Here is a 16779-nt window from a genome sequence, read left to right as displayed (position 1 = left end):
TGCTAATGGCACCATCTTCATTGTTGTCTTTTCATGTATATATGCATTTATAAATATGTATACATATTTCAGGAAGCTTTTTATATTAGACCCACAGCTTGAAAGGGGCATTAAGTGTGTTTGGCAGATTCTTCATCTGCACAGTGTCATCTATTTAATTAGTCATATTTTGAGTCATGATTGTGGGTTTTAGTCTCTATTTATTGACTGTATCTTCAAATAATTATCATAGGCATATCTCTAAAGTTTTTGTAAAAATACCCCAAGCATATAAATAATAGATCTTTCACTTGATTCCAAACAGTAACTCCTTACCCACCAGGGTCTTACTTGCTTTTCTTTAGAACTTATGAGAAAGCTGCCAGGAAACTAACTTTCCAGAAAGCTGTGAAAGTACAGATGCACAAGTGAACAGGACTCTGATGTGATTCTACCCAAGGATGCACTTCTAGGCTCTGACACAGACTCACAACCCCTTGCTATGCCATGGAACTATCACAGCATTTAACTGCATGAAATAGCTGAGGAGGGAAAACAATGTAAAAGAAATCAGATTTTCAGAGCCAAGCTGAAGTTGCATGAATGCTTGCTAACAATAGAAAGCATGGATTATGAGAGCTGAAAACCACTGAAGTAATTTTTAAATGGTGTCCAGACATTAAAAACTGGACTGCAGACATAAAACTAGTCCAGTAAGTGATTTCCAAGGTTCACACTTAGAAAACTATTGTGGACCACTTATAAGAATAAACACCTGCAGGACAAAATAAATTTTTTAAAAGTATACATGTAAGATGATCTCCTTTAATCTCATGTTTGCAATTTCTACATAGCTTAACTATTTAGGTGTCTGCATTTTTTCCCCTGTATTATTTTAATAGTAATGCAAAAGAAAGGAAAATAAAGGATGAAAATGAACTCTAGAATGCATGGGAAATATCATAATATCAATTGGAGTTTAGAAGCTTATGCCCTTGCTGTTACAAACAGCACTGACCAATTATGCCTCATATCTGACAAGACTGTGCAGAACCACAATAATATAAAAAATATTATAAAGCAGCCCATGAGCCTTGTTAGACATAATAACTCAAACAAAGTTTGAACCCACCAGTGTTTATTTGAAATTTACCTAAACATTTTTATCTTTGGCATAATCTCTGGCCATGTCATAAATATAAGTTTTATTTTTAGATTTTGGGTACTGCCTAGCGCCTTCCTGATCAGAAAACCACAGGAACAACCCTTTTCACACAATATTTTGATATGATTTTTTTTTTCAGTCTGGCAGATAATAGGAATCTGAAAGTAGAAAATAAAAAGAAGTTAGTATTATCTGTCTGCAAAATAAGGTGTGCGTGCGTGTGTAATTCAGATTGTGTTTCTGAACCTGTTTGGATCTCTACATCACTGTCTTGACATCTAATGAACATAAACTCCCTTTTCAAATTCTCTTTTTCATGTTTATGAGGTTGCACATTTGTATCTGGTATGTAGCTATCACTTAAAGCTATGGTGGCACAGCTTTATGTACAGCTATATACTCTACACACACACAAAGCACCCAGGGCCACAGGTACACACAAAAGATCTTTTAAAACTTCTTTTAAAACTACTCATAACTTTAAAAGAAAAGGAGTGGCAAATGCCAAGAAGTGTTTGCCATGGGTGGTTGACAACACCAAGGCCCAGTGTTCCATGATTTGCTGCCAATATCCTAGGGAGGGAAAGCTCTTCTTTCCATTCCCTGACTCAGCAAGCTACATATTACTTTCAGAAATAGGAGAGGCAGGAGTCCATAGGTCTGATGGAGCAAGTATATTAATAGAAGAAGAGTCACCTTGAAAAAGAGTGGAAGAACTCATGTTCTTATAGCAAAATAAGCTGCTGACAATTTTTTTTAATGCACCATGCTCAAAGTATGGTCTTGTGGAAAATGCTTCGCTGCTTGAAATAAAAGTCAGTACGAGACAATTTAAGGACAGCAAGTGCCTGCCAGCATAGGATGCAGGCAGTGTTAATGCACACAGAACTTAGAAAAAACAAGAGGCTTGTTTATAAGACCATTTTCTGAAAGATTTGCCATGATGAGCCATCAGAGATGCAATTTCTGCTCTTGTGGCTAAAGAGAAGCACCTCCCACTTGAAATTTTCAAAAACAATCCTAAAGTGAAATATGGAGCTTGAATATTTTTATAAAAGACAAGAAATCCACACAGGAGGTCCACTCACAAAACAATCCTTATCTTTTGTGGTGAGGGAAAAAGTTCAGCAGATGAGTTGTGCTGGTACTCCTTTCCCTCAACAAACTGCCAAGCATAGGCAATAGGTGATCCCCCATCACCTATTACAGCTACACTGTCAGAGAAGCACTCCTCAAGCCAGTCTTACAAAACACCCCCTTTGTAACCCTTTTTCTTCTCCAAGGTTTTTAATCTTTTTATTTTGTCCCAGGCTGGACCATCACCTACCATTACATTTGGGAAAGTACTCCATGGTCTCATGGATCTCATCTTCAGGCATCTAACCATTCATACTATGGAATTAGTGCAAACATTCAATCACAAATTCCTATCAGATATGAGATTAGGAAATAACACAGCTTATGATTCTATATGCCTTTAATAATAGTAGTGTTTACCTCAATAATCCCCTCACAAAGCAACAGAAGCCCTCAGGGAAAGATTGTCTTCATTAAACTCTGTGTAAATGTTCCAGCAATATACAAAATCACAGATATACTCTTTCTATTTAATTTCATATTGGAAAACAATTTAAGCATATACAGATGCATTTACAGGTGACTAAATATCCCTGGGCACAGGATGAGAATGAATAATCTGAGCACATCTCAAAACCACTTGGACTTCAGTCAATCAGTAGAGATGCTTTACTGTGAAATGAAACCCTGTCACAGAGTGATGACTTTTTCCAGAAGCAGCATGTCTGACCATGTCTCACACTTTTGCAGGTGACATTGCAGCCCAGCACCTGTGCTTAAAATAGAGAGCCTGATGTATAGTGCCTGCTCCAATTCATTCCTCTCTCACTTTGGGATGGAAGCCATTCCAGGTAGACACATCTGTGAAGTCTAACACATTTGTAAGTCGTCAGCATCTCTCAGCAGAGCTTAGACTTTAATCATCAGATGCTCTCAGCAGTCTTCTAGGGCTGCTAAGGCATTTCAACAAGCACAGCTTCTGCTGCAGCCCTGAGGGTGCATGAGGAAGAATCCCGAGGTCCTAAGGAAGGCCTCTTCCCAAAAATGGGTGCAGTTTGACCTTGATGATAACTCTCATCCAGCTGGAACATTATCAGGTTGCAGTTTGGATGGTGCAGGACCACCCTCTTCACTCATATTTTGTTCTCAGCTAGCTGACAGTGACACTAATTCCTAGAGAATCATTGTAAGATGTAACTATTAATATACTGTATATTTAAATACTGGTTTGCATCCAAGAGCAGCTTTTGACAGGCACGTCCTGGCATGTATTGCTACACTACAAGAGACACAATCTGCACATATTAATGCATGCACATTTTCTTATCAATAAAAGCTAACACAAATTGAGCTAAATAAAAACACCGACTTCACAGTAAGGTAGAGAGGTCATTATTAATTAGAGTATGCAAATTAATATCAGCCCTAAACCATGCAGAAATTTGCCCTTTAATATTTGAATAAATTAAAAATTAATTATAAAGTGTACTACATGAAATAAGATCATTTTTTCCAAAAAAAAAAAAAAAAAGAGGAAAATTTTCCTGTTTAAAAAACCATACAATGGGTTTGTTGTAAACAAGGTAACTACTTTTCTTTCATTTGTTGCACAGATAAACTGAGAAGATTTTCTTGCAGAAATACCAATTACTGATTTTTTTTTTGTGACATCTTATTTAGCAACACCTGATATGCAGCATGTAAGTAAGTAAGTAAGTAAGCATCTTGTTTATAAAACAAAGTAAGTGTCACAACACTTATGTAGGATGTATGCAAGGGATTATCATTTGAGATATAGCATCCCCCATCCTTCTGTTTATAGGGGACTTGAGATTGGCAAAAGGCAAGAGAATCATGCAGGGTAAGAGGAGAAGGTATGATAGAGGTGAAACTTGAATTTGGGAGCTACTGTTTAGTGCTATATTCCTAATTTTTTTTCACACAATAAATAATGTAAATAATTTTTGAAAATTTAGCGTGTCCCAAACAAACCACAAATTCTGAGACTTTTTTTTTTTTTTTTTTTTTTTTAGATTTTGAATGGGTACTTATTGTAAGTCTTTGAACAAAAGTTTTTCCAAGAGATGTTCTTGCAAAGAGAGGCAGGATTCTATTTAAAAATTCCTTCCTCTAGGAGACACTCTTCAAATTCTTTTTCTGAGCTCAACATTTCTGTCCTTATATGAGTAAGTAATACATTAAAATAAACACTTTATCATCTCAAAGTTCCTCAAAGCATCTCCTACCTTTCCAGTTCAACATTTGCAGATTTTTTGGTTTGCATGAAACTAGACATTACTGGTGGAAAGACCTGGAGAAAGAATTGCAATGGAGAGAGAAGACCTACCTGCCTACCTCCACACTTGCTAACACTGTGTTCCTGACCTTGCTTCAGGGGCCAGTCTAAAATGCTAGAAGCAGATTTGCTGAATTAATAGGATGCTTTGACTTTGTTAATAATCTGCCTTAGGTAGGCTCCACTAAGGACAAGTCATTTGCCCTTAAATCACGGCCTGGACCATGTGTGCAGGGACTTTACATTGCATATTTTTCTCAGAGTGGGCGCTCTATATGGAGATTGTATATTCAACCAATAGTTAAAAATGACAGATTTATTTTTGTACCCAAGCTAAGGGTGCCAATAACTAATTTTGTCTGATTTTGATGGAGAGGTACTTGATAAAATGTATTAAGAGATAACTTCTGAGAATGCCAAGTACAGAACTATTCAAAGCCTGTGCTGATGTTGCAACACAGAATGATGTGATGGGGGTGGGTCCAAGCCAAGGCTGTAGAGGGAGTACTGTGAGCAAACCACAGGAAACTGAAATCACATCACATTTATAAGATGTGCTAGCTGTTAAATAAAGGCATCATACCCAACAGCTCCCATCTGGACGTCTGAATCCTAGGCATAAAATGTTCAAATTGCACATATTCACCTAGGATTGTCATAGGGCTTTTTCTTCAATAAAAATAACCAAGTGCTTGAAATAAGAAGAGTTTTATCTACAGCTGTCTTTCAGACTATTTACTTTTACAAAAATAGCTGTGCTCTTTTCTATTTTTTCTACCAGTCAGTTTGCTTTTGCTCTTTCCTACTTCTTCCAACTCATGCTTTCCCTGAACAATTCCTTCATTGTTTCTCCTTGTCTTCTTGTGCTCAAAGGCGTGATGTAGAGACTTTACTGGTCATCCCTTTCCCCACAGCATTCCCTTTAGGCTGCTTTTGTTTTCCTTCCTCCTCTGTAAACAAGGCAGAAACTAACTGGAAGTATTCCTAGCAGTCATGTGTGGGTTTCTATGCACTTCTTTGCAATCCAGAGCTTAGATATAGCTGGAATCACTAACTAAAGAGCCATCTGACCATGTAGGTCATCAACATATAAGACATTAAAATCTCAAAAAAAAAATAAAAAAATCTGTGCCATGGATGTATGACATTAATAATTAAGAGCAATAAGAATAGGAAGAAACTGACTGTTCCTTTTTTCTTCTGAATTCTATACCAGTGTGACCCTAACTGGGAGAGCAAAAAGTGTTATCTCTCTAGGTATTCCTCTATCTCACAACTAATTTGAGAAGTTGGGAGAATGTAGGTTCCAGTTCCTCCTCCTGCTTTAGTCACCAACACTGTATTTGTTGCAGATTGGTGACTTTCGTGCCTGGTGTGCTTAAACCCAGGCAAAGCAAAGATGTTTCATACACAGGGACTAGGAGAAATGACAGAAATCCTGGAGTAGCCAAAGTGCTGCTGTGTCCTGCATTCCCTGAGAAGGGCAGAAGTGGGGAAATGTCTCAGCCCCCAGAGCTGGGGTGCCATTTGCCAGGTGCTGGGTCTCAGTCCCCACAAACACCTCACAGAGCACATCTCCCTGCTCTGGGGCAGCAGGGCTCTCTTATCTTCTGGTTTTGTGTAGATCCGGTTTCCTTTAATGTCTTGCAAATTAGTTGATTCAAATGCAATTGCCATGTCTCTCCAGAGTATTGAATTATGCTAATAGGAACATATTCTTGTTTTTCTAGTACTTTATCCAGGATATAAACTAGAAATTCAAATCTTCCTCTTGATTTGTTTTATTTATCAGTGAGGTCATTCTAGTCATTGTAAATTTTACACTGTAAGCTATAATAATATTTATTTTAACCTCTTTTAAAGCTTCCCAGTGAACTGGAATTCACCTATAAGGACAAAACTAAAAAAGAAACTGCAAATTACACTGGTAATCTCTTGTAACCATAAAAAGTTTTAGCTGGAATCAGTGGGAAGTCAGCTACAGGACTGTAAAAAATGAAGTACTTTGGTATAACAGCATATTGATTTCCCACAGTATTTAGTAATGTATATTGATATCAAATAATGAAATTCATGCTGGTAACAAGAGTTAACTTCCTAGATATATTCAGAAAGATTATTCTAAAGAGAGAAATAATGATAACTGAGTGAAAAATGTCATATTTCTATTTGATTTTTTAAAATTCCTTTAATGAATATTTTATTAATGTATTCAATTTGACAAAAAAATCAAAACTAATTATGGTAAAGCTGTTGCTGAGTATCAAAATGTAAAAACAAAGAATGAAACAAACTAATCCTGCAGATATATTCAGAACTAAGCACCATAATAATTTCATTAACTTCCAGTTCTATCATTCTGTTTCTCTTGTGGGACTTTCCAATGGGATCCACATCTCTAGGAAAATTCAAATTCAAATTTCAACCCCCAAAACTGGGGTAAGTTTGTGGTTCTCTGCAATAAAGAGCTTCCCAAAATATAACACATTGACAGAATACTTGTATTATTATTTTGTCAGATATTTTAAAGAATTGATCATTTAAATTAAGTCTTTCAATACAATTCCATAATTATTTGCTTTTCTCATTTATAAGAAAGGCATGGCATGAAGTGACAAACTGGCCGGTGATACAGAAAGAGAGAGAGAACCTTTTATTCCATCTGCCTGTTCTCAGATGTGTCTAAGAAAAGCTATATGCTCCTGAGGGAAATGAAAAACATAAAATTGGTCTGAATGCTGTAAACACAATCTATAGTGAGCTGTGCCACTATAATACAATATTACAATTTATTACTGCTTTCATTAATTGCAGGTGATTTTTCCTTTCTTTTCATTTTTTTGTCCTAATAGCTATCTAATACCTATTTTCAATGTGTTAACAGTTTTAGCTAATGACATAATCTAAATAACACAAATAAAACTTAATTAAAACACTGAACTTACCTTTTTTTAAACAGTATTCTTCATTAATATAATAAATGTATTGTTGTTTCTGAGGGCATTCTATAATCAATTTGTATCTTTATGGGTCCTTCAGAGATATTGTGTTAGGGTGGCTCTCAAACTGATTGAAATGACTGATTTGAGGCATGACTGATGCATGTGTGATACTTAGCAAGAACTAGACAAGTCTGCTCTCTGCTGCTATGATTTCATGGAAAAATATATGCACCAAATATGAACTAATTAGAAATCTTTTTGTAATTTCTTTGTTTTCCTAGAAGACTAAATGGAGCCTTAATATTTCCTTAAAACTCTTTCCCTCTTTTTTAATGATCTATTGATACTTATGTTACTGAGATCTTCATAATTTTTTCAGCATGAAGTGATCATTAACATAACTCTAAATAGCTAAATTGTATAGATTAGATAGATAAATATATAGATTAATGGTAATATCAATTGAAAGCCCAAGGAAGATGATTATCAGCAGATCTTTCTGAGATAAATATCTAAGAACATGAATTGGTTACAAGCCATAACCTGATGCTCCTCAGTGACTGAACAAACCCATCTCCTTATGGTACAAAACCTTCTCCTTCACCCCAACTCAGCAATTCTCATTTCAGTCTTGGGGTTTTTTGTCTGAATAGCAGATTTGTTCATCAAACATCTCTAAACACATATTTTGCCATAATACCTGCTGAGGTTACTTTTCCTTAAATTTTTATGACAAGAGATAAACCACATGCAATTCAAAAAGCAGTAAGATCTGTAGCAAAAGAAGTGCAAGTCTTTAGGACAGGCTTCTCTGGAAATCTGAAATTTGTGTGAGCTGACTTGTGGCATGCACTAATAATATGTGTGGGGACTTTGGCACACAGGAGCACTTGGATTAGTCTGAGTGTCACGAAGCAAAAGAGCACAAGGCCACTTTTGTCAGAGAAAGGTGCTGACAAGAGGGCTGTGCTCATTAGTCCTTCCCATAGGCTTTGTAAAATGTGGGAGGTCTCATTGCTGAGACCTTTGCTGTTCAAATCTGAAACTGAAGCCCTATTTCCAAATCTCCATGTATGATAACATTCCTAGTTACTCCTGCTATATTTTTGCTCCCTATAAACAGAGGACTCTATGCATCTCAGGACAAAGTAGAACTTTAAATACTCATCTCTGATTATTTTTCTTTTCTGACATCCCAGTGTGCTATGGGAAACTTTATTGATAGATGCAAAAGAAAACAGCAAAAAAAGCTAGCTATAGTCTTTTCCTCTGGAAAATATAGCCAACATTATTTGTGGGATCAGTTATTTATGCTTGAAAAGAGCAAAGGGACAGTAGCCATTTTATCCTTGATTCTCACAGACACCCTAAATTCGCAGACAAATGACACACACAAGACAAATGAGGTTCAGACATCAAAGCATGCAAATTCATGCCAATTAATGCCCCCATTCTTTTTCAAGTAGGCTGATAAACCTATCTGTTTGCCAAGCATAAATACTGAAGTTTTCTTGGTGTGTATATGTTGCCATTGGAAGCCTGGGCATTCAGAATTTGAGGAATAGAGAGAATAAATCGAGAATTTACTACACAAACTCACAGTACATACCCTACTGAAACTGCTGCTCTGCTGTCACAGAAAGTTTGCTATTACAGTTTACATGAAGCAGGATACAGAATGTAAAGATATAAAATTCATCAATGCATGGCCATAAGAAACTACTGTAGAGAGGAAGCCTTTTGGATGTCTGGTAAGAAAATGAGACTGCCATGGTAAATACAGTAAGGCTTCTGATATTCTTTACCATGAACCAACCTCCAGACCTTTACTGACAGTAATGAATTAGACATCCAGATAAGGTGTGGTTGTCTTCAATTCAAAGTGGGGTACCAGGGCACAGGAAGCTTTAAACCTTCCTTCTTCATTAACAGAGAACGTTGAGTACTACAACCTCTGTTGACTGACAAATAAACTGTGACTTTAATTTACAAATTTACCCCAGTTTCACAGAGTTCTAGCTCTCCTTTGCTTACTACATCTTCAGCTATACTAATCTATCTGGAAAAGCCTTGCAATAAAAATGTTGTTCCACAACTTCCTTCATTGTACCCCTCAGGTATGATTTGACTAAAAGCCAATTGTGAATAAGTGAAAAGAACAAGGGAAAGAAAATGACAGAAAACACTAGTTTCTATGACAGTGCTAAGAAACCCTGGCTCATTTGTATTCCTCACCCTCAACAGACAGTTTTGGAGACTGATAACATAATTTTCCTAAAAGAAGATGTTAGATATGGAAAATCAACATTCTTTGAATCACAAAGGCCACAACAGTATCCAGGATCTCACAAGAAATTCTAATGCTGTAGTTTCAGATGAAAATTCTTAATGATGCTTCGTGATGTAAGCCTAAGGGAAAAAAAATGTTTTTTCATTATGGCTTCTGATGTCCTTTTTACTTTAGATAACAGACATGAATGAGCTGGCAGTTGAGACAGAGTAGTGACAGAAGTCACAGCTGTGACTACTAAGAAGAATTACAGGGAGGATGCTGCACTATCAGGTGCCCACTGTCCACAAACTCCAGTGCAGAGTGGAGTTTATCCACAGCCAAGCTAACACATAAAATGAGACCTGGTTACCATATTTCTAAAATCTGTCAGTTTGTCTGTATACTATAGGTGGGAGTGTTTCACTCACTCCTTGTACAAGAGTGTAGAAACATGCCAGATCTTGATTTGCAGGAATTACCCAAAGAACAAGTCAATATTGATATCACAGTCAGTCTTTGGCCTCACACATGAAAAAGCCCTGACAGAAACAAAACCCAAAACAACACAAGGAGCTGATGGTTTTAAGGTGGGAGTGCCCAGGAGTTATTATCCATAACCTGAAATTTCTTAGCTCTGCACATGGGGGGTCAATGTGACAGAATAATCTCGATGAAGTTGTTCCTGTATTCCCTTCACCTTCCCATACACTTCATTGCTCATCACATTTCCCTGTCCAGCCTTGCCTTAAGGAGAAGGGAACAAGATTTGTGTCTCCCTTCGAGCTTGTACCATCTCTAGCAGAGATCTCACATCAAACATCAGCTTTGGTTCACTGGCTTAATATTTAGGAGGCAGTTTCTTCTTCTCCTACAACTACAGCTGCAGTTTCAGGCCAGCCACAGCTCTAAACCCTCCCCTACAAGGAGTCAGGGGCAACCAGCTGGACCAGTTCAGAAAGAAACCCTAATTCATTCTTTGCTCAACAGGAAGGAAACCAAGGTTTGCATACCAAAGCTTTATTTCAGAATATCAAACATCAGCGGTTTTACAATGATCTTTAATTTCCCATTTGGTTCAAGAGAAAAAAAAAAAAACAACAAACCACAATAAAAAACAATTATTGCCCAGAACAAAGCTCTCAAAGGGCTTTCCATCTCTGAAACAGCCTTGCTAATGATCCATTCTCATTGGTCTGTCCTCTTTTCCTTAACAATTTTCCTGCACACTCATTTTCAATTAAATTAAACCTTCCTACTTAGTCTTTTTTTGCCTGTCATTTTGTATAAGAGATACCAGGACAAATTATTAAAGAGGCTCTGAAAACCTTACTCTTCATCTGAGTCACCATTCTTCACGGGGCACCCTGAGCTGCATTCTCAGGAGCTGGCTGCAGGCATCCAGGCTCCCTGCCCTCCTTCCTGAATGAGATTCTGTGTCATTCCAGCTTTTCAGAACTGCTTACAGGTATCACAGACCTTTCTGAGTCCTTCAATTCCATTTGCAAAAGACTGGCACAGATCCTGTAGAGTACAGAAAAGTGTCAGGGAAATGTAACATATTTATAGCCAAACTCCCATGCCACTTATAGTACCTCAGCAAATATTTTATTGTTTACTGCTCTAAGGCCCACTGATACATTTAATCCCTTGGGCAGCTGAAGCAATGAAGTCTGAATTCCTACAGCAGCATCCCTTATTTAAATTCGCTGGTACTCTCTAACAGTGAAACCACAATGGGATCCCATAGTCTTTATTTCTCTCCTGTTGCATGAAATTTGTGAAAAGGGATTATTTTTGAGACAGCTGCACAAATTTGGGTACAGATGACCAATGGATTTGTAAGTTTGGGGGTAGGGGCTTAGTATATAGATGGATAGCATGATACAGATTTTATCTCCTTAGAATAGAGAATAAAATAGTTCTCTGGTATTTCAGATATCCTACCTAGGGCAAGCAGAAGGTGAAGAAACTAGACTGTTACCCAGTTTGCCATTCAATGCCAGAGATGAAATACAGTAAAAGAAAATATCCCAGGCTGGAAAGAAAAATAGACTGGACCAGGCCACACTTGTGAAGAGAATATGTCAGTGTTTGACACAGAGGATGAATCATAAGTTGTACTGCTCACTGTCAATAGATGAAGCAGGGAAATTGGGTGTTCAGTGGAGCAAAGCAGGAGCTCTGTAATCAGAGTGCATAATCTAAAACACATCACTGCAAAGTGGGGAGGGGGAAGTGACGAACCCAAGAAGATGGACACTGTTCATTTCAGCTGTCAGGCTAAGTAAGTAAAGATAAAATAAGCTTTTAGATTCACAACAAGCCCTTTCAAGTTCCTGACTAAAGGAAGCAGCATTTTGTTACCTCGATTCTGCCTTTTCAGGGTCTTGCCTCAATTTCACTTGCACGAACAGGCTGAAGAAGAATTTCAAAAGGTTTGGGCAATTTTGTATATCTGTCTTTTGTAAGCATTGCCCATCAATTTTTTTCAGAGAAAAGCTGAAGGGTCCTTGCATTGCTCCTTGATTAAACATTTACTGACTGCTAATTTGGTAATGCATTACTGCTGTAAATGATTGCTTGTGAAGCAGTGGAGAGATGGGTCTGAAATGTCTGCCTATTCCTGCAGCCTTCACATCCTGTATCCTCATACAGGATTATTAATCTTTGTCAGGAAGGTCAGGAAGCATCACACAGTGATTAATGGTAAGTTGCAGGGGTTTCTGATAACTGAGCTCCAGGGATTGTGGTAGAAACCTGTTAGATGGCTATTAATACCTCCCTTGCCCTTCCTGTAATTTGCTGTGACTGCAGATGGCTGCTGAAGAATTGCTTGGCTTTTCAGCTTGCAAGGACACTCACCACCCATCTCTCTCCTCAACGGGGTCAACATTTGTAGACCTTTTGTATTGCCAGTTGGGCACTAATGAGGAAGCATCAATGGATCAGGAACAGCTGCATCCACGTTTGTTTCCCTGTGCACAGTTCACCATGGTAGGCACTGCCCTCTGAAACAAGCTCACAGAGTAGGCTGGAGCATGTAAAAAGGGTAAGATAAAACATTCCATGTCAAAGGTGTACAGAAACTACAAAGGCTGTTACTTAGCGAAATCTGTGCAGGAAGTTTTTTTCTGAGCTCAGATAATTTTAACCCCATTCTTAGAGACTCCATACAAAGCTGCCTACTTTAAAAAAAACAAAACATGCAAACCCCCCCCTCCCAAAATCCCACCAAAAATCCCCTTTTCTAAACTCTAAGCTTAGGGAATAGGCATCCTGCTCAAATGTAAAACACTGTGTCAAAACAGGGTCAGGAAAAGTCTGGCAGGCAAACTTGCAGAACTCCAGTGTGGGTGCTCATCTTGCTAGGATAGGAAGGAAACAAAGCCATATCTTCTGTCTTTGGGAAGTGTTCCTGGTGATTCTGAGCCCTTGCTCTTTACACCAGAGCACTGACTCTTTGCTGCTTCCAGACCACAGGAAGTGTTTCAGAGTAGGAATGCATGGCAAGCTCAGCTAACCTCTCTAACCTCTTTGGTCAGAAAGTCCCTGCTAGGAGTAGAGAGAGTCTCAGAGACTACGGTGGGTGTGTAGAACACATTCTCCAAAATAGTCAGGGGAGAAATGGTGGCTAGACATTCAGGGAGATATTTTGCATGGATGTTTGAAGATGCCTCACTGTCTAATCTCTGTTCATTACAGTGTAATTTAGGTACAGAAGTTCTTTAAAATTCTTACATGATTATGTCATTTTTACATACCTAAATATATTCTAAAATTTAGCCCTGACAGGCTACTTGAGGCAAAAGACCTTTCAGCTGTATGTTTATATGATTGTGCCTCTTATTGACTCTCTGTTTCCACATTAAATTGAAATAATAAATTTATATTTGCAAGCAAAAGTGTGTTTGAATAGTCCATAATGCATCTGATTTTAAGACAGGAAATGCAGAGAAGCAAATGTAAGTAAAACTAAATCTTTGAAAATTGCTATAATTTTTCAAATTTTTTTTTTTTTTAGGATGCTTCTTCCTGTGTCCTCTAAACTGTGGCACAAACGCTCTCCTGGAAAACCACTATATCTTCACATAAATAGCCCTTATTGGAAGGATGCTGTAAGCAGTATCAAATTAGCTGCCATAGAATTTGGCCACTTAATGCTTTTGCTGTCAATGTCACACCCCATGCTGAGTCACTGAGAAGTGATTGAGCTGATATAAGCAAATGCATTGACTAAGTAATTTATTTATATCTTGTTGCCACGAGTCTAAGAAACTGCTAAATGTACTAAATAATCAATCCACTCAGCAGCTGATGATGCAGTAGTAGAAATGAAGTCCTGCTAGGTTTTTATTATTGCTGTCAGAGAGGCTCTTTGGATGCTCTGAAAGTGCATGCAAAAGGGTAACAATTCAGCAAACATACCTCACATTTAGAAAAGCCTGCATGACTTTTGGAAGAACAGACATAATCCAAAGAAACTGGGAAGGCAATAATCTAAGATTGTTTTTTTGAGGCTGCAACATTCTGTAAGACCACTGTACAGGTTTGAAAGCTTTGGACTAGGGTATGTGTCTGGATTACAGTATATGTCTGGCTGTTTAATGCTTAATGTATTAATGATACTGAATTGTCTGTAGGTTACAAATTATTCACTGGCAGGGATATGTGGACAGCATCATTCTGTATTATTTTTTATAGTCATGTCAGTATGCAAGATACATAATTTTAAAATATCAAAAAAGGTTTGTTAGGGAGAAGGCAATGTAAGACTCACCAGATGGTTGCTGAAGATCAAAGGAACCAAAGCATTTACCTCCCCATGGAGCTTTGTTATATGCATATTTCAATTCTGTGACTCTTGTAAACTTCATGCTGAGAACATTGAGATCATAAATGCTAGTTACAACCACCATCATTTATACTTATATAAATTTTATGATAGTTATACTTGTCTGGTGTAGGGCTCAGGTCAATGTCACATCCAGAATTATTCTCTGTGTTAATTCTGAACTGGACACTGTAAAATCAAAGATAAAGATGTTTTGGGAATAACAATGCAAGGTGTCTGATTTTCTGCTTGCTCAAACCATAAAGATTCATTATTGTGCCTCTGTTTCACTTGCACACAGGCATAGACAGTTATACGAAATAATACAGAATATAGCCTCAATGTCCTCTGAGGAGTGGGCCTTATTGATACCACACACTGACATCAAAACTTGACTTTACAGAGGTCAAACTCCTATTGATGAAAAAGGGCACGGGTTTCACTTCTGGAGGTTTGCTCTGCTTTCTCCTCTCTCATGGTAAGAATAAGCATAATGAAGCCCACTCTGGGAAAAAAAATGCTTTAAAGTTTAGGCTGATATTTTACTTTGGAATAGTATTTATGAAATGAGGATTATCATAAGCAGCCTGTATAGATGGAAAATATATTGTTATACATAGAGCTGATTAAATAATACCTGAAAGCAAAGCAAAAAAAAATCGGAACTATTTTGTATAATTGCTTTTATTTGTGAGTGCATTCTCATTAAAGCATGTCATTTGAAAGTAGCAACAACACTCCTGTTTCTAATAAAGTGTAGATGGTGGAATGCAAACATCAGCAAAAGAGCTGTACTACGGCAAATTTGAAGAGTTTGCCAAAGATGTGCATATTTGATCTTATGATTAAAACAAAAGAAATATCAAAACAAGCGTATTCCAGAGACTTGCAGAAAAGCTAAAAATAACTTAATACAGGAAATATTAAACATCTAGTTCAGAAGGAATTGTAAAATAAATCATACCACTTTATGAAGGTCTATAAAAAAGAGAAGCAACCAGCTAGAAAAGTAAGAGGACGTAAAAGAAAGCAAATAAGGTGAAAATATAGGTCATAACTTTTAAGAAAAAATAAAGAAATCAGGATGAATGATTAATCAAATCGAACTGAATAGCAAACACAATAATAAAACCATGCCAAGAGAGGAGAGAACTGCTTAGGGCATTATAGCACAAACAGCCCAGCAGGGATGGCCAAGAGAGGTGGCCTTTACACAGCAATATTCCTGAACCAGCTTTGTTTACAAAAGTAGTTTCACAGAATGGTTTCATAGAGGGCAAGGAAGAAATTATTCTTCACATGGTATTAGCTGCTCCTGGATTTGGATGCTGCATATTGATGAAAGACATGCAAATATATCAGTATTTATTATTTTTCCGGACACACAGTTACTACGTGGGATTCCCATTGCCAAAAGGTGTCCCAAAGGGTAGAATGTGCTGACCTCAGAAATGTGATAGTTTCAAAAGCAGCCCATGTATTGCAAATGAGACAAGTTGAAGGTCAACAAAGTAATTTCCTTAACAAAGTTACTTACGCTGGAAGAAAGTTTGAGACTTGTTTTTCAGCATTACACTAATCAATGAGAATTAGAACTTTCATGAAATCTCATTTTCCCCTTGGTTAAAAACACCAACATAAATACAGGGGAATTTGTCTGATAAGAATTAAGATCTCCAGGCAACAACCATTCATCCCCATTACATTAAATCCCCAGTGCCAGAAGGAGCTTTTTTGTACCATAGATAGCTCCCATTGCTCTCAAATTGCTTTACAGCACTGCTTTAGTCTGTTGATTCACTGCAGATTTAAAGGTAATGAGTCTGGCACTGTCCAAAGCATCTCATGATACTTCCTCATACTCAACTAAACACAATTATTCTGGAGAGACTCAGTGCCATTGAGTTCCCATGGTGATTAGTGGCAGCCTGAAAGTCAAGAATGAAAAGAGCACCTCAAAGGGGGTCTTTGCTTAGCCAAATAACCAAGGTGGTTGCAAAGAATTAGCTCCTTATTGCCACCAGAGTCAAAATTCAACCTCACTAAGGACCTGCTTAAAGCACAATTGCTGAGAAAACTTCCCATGAGAGTGCTACAAAGAATTGACCAAAGCTCACCTGTCATAGGAAACAGATGATAAGAAATAGAGAAAGGGAGGAAAAACGAATGCTAATGAGAATATAATAGATTTTGAATGCAAAGAAAGATTTTAGAATT

The 16779-nt window shown here is 37.4% G+C and overlaps 1 long non-coding RNA gene across 1 annotated transcript in view; it reads left to right on the top strand.

Annotated features, from left to right (window-relative positions):
- Positions 1 to 14781, top strand: part of LOC130250711 (uncharacterized) — a 56498-nt gene extending 41717 nt beyond the window's left edge. Inside the window, exon 3 of the long non-coding RNA XR_008840035.1 lies at positions 13753 to 14781. This is a non-coding gene — a long non-coding RNA (uncharacterized LOC130250711). The remainder of the gene's footprint in view (positions 1 to 13752) is intronic.
- The last annotated feature ends 1998 nt before the right edge of the window (positions 14782 to 16779 follow it).

The sequence above is a fragment of the Oenanthe melanoleuca genome, chromosome 3 (assembly GCF_029582105.1).
Source record: "Oenanthe melanoleuca isolate GR-GAL-2019-014 chromosome 3, OMel1.0, whole genome shotgun sequence".
Lineage (NCBI taxonomy): Eukaryota > Metazoa > Chordata > Aves > Passeriformes > Muscicapidae > Oenanthe > Oenanthe melanoleuca.
This window is presented reverse-complemented; position numbering and strand designations above follow the sequence as displayed.